Below are 2431 nucleotides of genomic sequence, written 5' to 3'. Positions count from 1 at the left end.
AACATGGGTTAAAACACGGCTTTAAACTCTGAATGTATATCTCAATTAAATCAACCAATCAATCAATCAATCTCTGTAAATGTTTACTGTTTCCCAATGGTCACCTCCTGGAATAACAAGGAAACAGACTCATCCATGTGGAGACAGATTTGGAAATTAGAGGAAAAACATGAGGATTTTTTTTTTCTAGCCCTACTATTTAACTTCTGTGAAATAATGGCATTTAAATGAGGAATCTATGTCAATTCAGTCAGCTTGTTGAACTCCAGTGCCAGCGAGGCCAAGGGCTTGCCCCAAGGGGCCAGGAGAGTCAAACAGAGGCAAATTTCCTCCCATCATTAACACCCAACCCCACTTTGCCATCTCAGAAATGACTGCTGTAAGTTCCCGAGGGCTTTCGAGGAGGCAGTGTAGGTGGGGCCTTTTCAATTTTCCTGGGCAAAGTGTGTCCGTATATATTTTTTAATGAATCAGTAGCATCATCTTTATATTCAAGGGATTGCTCTACCATAAAAAAAAAAAAGCAAAAAACTGGAGAGGCTTATATTAAGTGGATAATGTTGAAGTTCATGTTCAAAGGCAACATGCCTCTTGAGAAAGGAGACCTGGGACACGTTAAGAGCCTCGCGTTTGTAAGTGCTTTAGATCCCGATTTCCTCTAGGTCACAGGTCTCTCTTCCCTTGCCAACCTCATACATAATGCAGTGGCATCCGCTTTTGGTGAAAGCTTGATTGATTTCTTCTCTTACAAAAGCAATCACGAGAATGAAGCAATTAAACTTAATAACAGTAGAAAGAAAACAACTCTGTGTTTCAGTCCTTCCTCAGGAAGATCATGGAGCTTTTGCATAATTTTAAAGAATTTTATGACAATAGTTATGTGGGTTTTTTTAATATCCTTAATTGGATCAATCTGTTCAAACAGCTCACAATTTATGAAGTTAAAGTGTTCTTAAGTAATTAAATGGAAGGTTTCTTAGGATTTAAAAGGCATTTCGAGTGGATAAGGATGGTGGTGTAGGTGCGGCTCGGCTCGGACTCACCTTACAGCCTAGTGGCACAGCCCTCGCCCACTGAAACAGAGCAGTAAACTATTGTCGTTCATGTTAACCAGCCAATACTGGTGAACTTCCTGAAACATTCCTTCAAATTTTTAATTAACGTCCTCATTTAGATTTTCTTACTAACTGACCTGCAGGTATACGCAGTAAGTAGTTCTTCCTTGTCCTTTCCAGTCTGCCTATATTGTGCTTGTTACAAGAACATAGAGAATACTTGTGTATTAAGTGAAGCCAAATACATAAAAATCTAATCTTATTTCTGAATCTAATTTTACTCAAAGTTTTAGAAGTTTGGAAGTTCACGTGTCCCGCGGGCCCGACTGCAGGTCTCTCCTTGCGGCCCCAGCGTGAGAGCAGAGTACGTACTGCGGTGGCCGGAATCATGGCAGGACAGGCATTTAGAAAGTTTCTGCCCCTCTTTGATTGTGTACTGGTTGAAAGGTGTGCTGCAGAAACTGTAACTAAAGGAGGCATTATGCTTCCAGAAAAATCTCAAGGAAAAGTATTGCAAGCAACTGTAGTAGCTGTTGGATCGGGCTCCAAAGGAAAGGGTGGAGAGATTCAACCAGTTAGTGTGAAAGTTGGAGATAAAGTTCTCCTTCCAGAATATGGAGGAACCAAAGTAGTTCTAGATGACAAGGATTATTTCTTATTTAGAGATGGTGACATTCTTGGAAAGTATGTAGACTGAAATAAGTCACTATTGAAATGGCATCATGTGACGCAGCCCATTCCTTTGAAGTACTGAAATCTTTCATCATGTAAATAATTTCCGTGTCTCTTTTATAATAAACGAATGATATCCAAAGTACTGACATCCAGTGTCTTTTAAAATTTAGTTTCACTGTACTGATATAAACATTTCCAAATAAAAACATATCAATAAATGGTTAAAAAAAAAAGTTTTAGAAGTTTGGATTTGGGGTCTTCCTACAAGGGAAACGCCTTAGTTCTTAACTCTGAGTTACTTCACATACCTTACCAATATAATTCATCCATCTAGGCAGAAGATTTAAAAATGTCGAGAGGTATTTCGGCCATTCTAGTGGGTGAGGAGCAGCGCTGGGGCGGATGCGGAGCAGCAGAAACCCTCACTCGTTGCCGGGGGGCGTACAGAGTGGGATAAACACTTTGGAACATGGGTTGGCTGTTTCTCACAAAACTGAACAAACTTTTACCATATGATCCAGCAACTATACTCCTTGGTATTTACCCAAATGAACTGAAAATTTATGGCCACATGAAACACTGCACATGGATGTTTACAGCTGCTTTATTCATAATTGCCAACACTTGGGAGCAATCAGGATGTCCTTGAGTAGGTGAATGGGGAAGTCAACTGTGGTGCATCCAGACAGTGGGATATGATT

At 40.1% G+C, this 2431-nt stretch overlaps 1 pseudogene; it reads left to right on the top strand.

Moving 5' to 3' along the window:
• Positions 1-1375: 1375 nt before the first annotated feature.
• LOC112318499 (10 kDa heat shock protein, mitochondrial pseudogene) lies at positions 1376-1949 on the top strand (annotated as a pseudogene).
• Positions 1950-2431: the final 482 nt, after the last annotated feature.

The sequence above is a fragment of the Desmodus rotundus genome, chromosome 3 (assembly GCF_022682495.2).
Source record: "Desmodus rotundus isolate HL8 chromosome 3, HLdesRot8A.1, whole genome shotgun sequence".
In the NCBI taxonomy this organism is placed as follows: domain Eukaryota; kingdom Metazoa; phylum Chordata; class Mammalia; order Chiroptera; family Phyllostomidae; genus Desmodus; species Desmodus rotundus.
The sequence above is the reverse complement of the archived record's forward strand: the minus strand, read 5'-3'. Positions and strand labels throughout refer to the sequence as shown.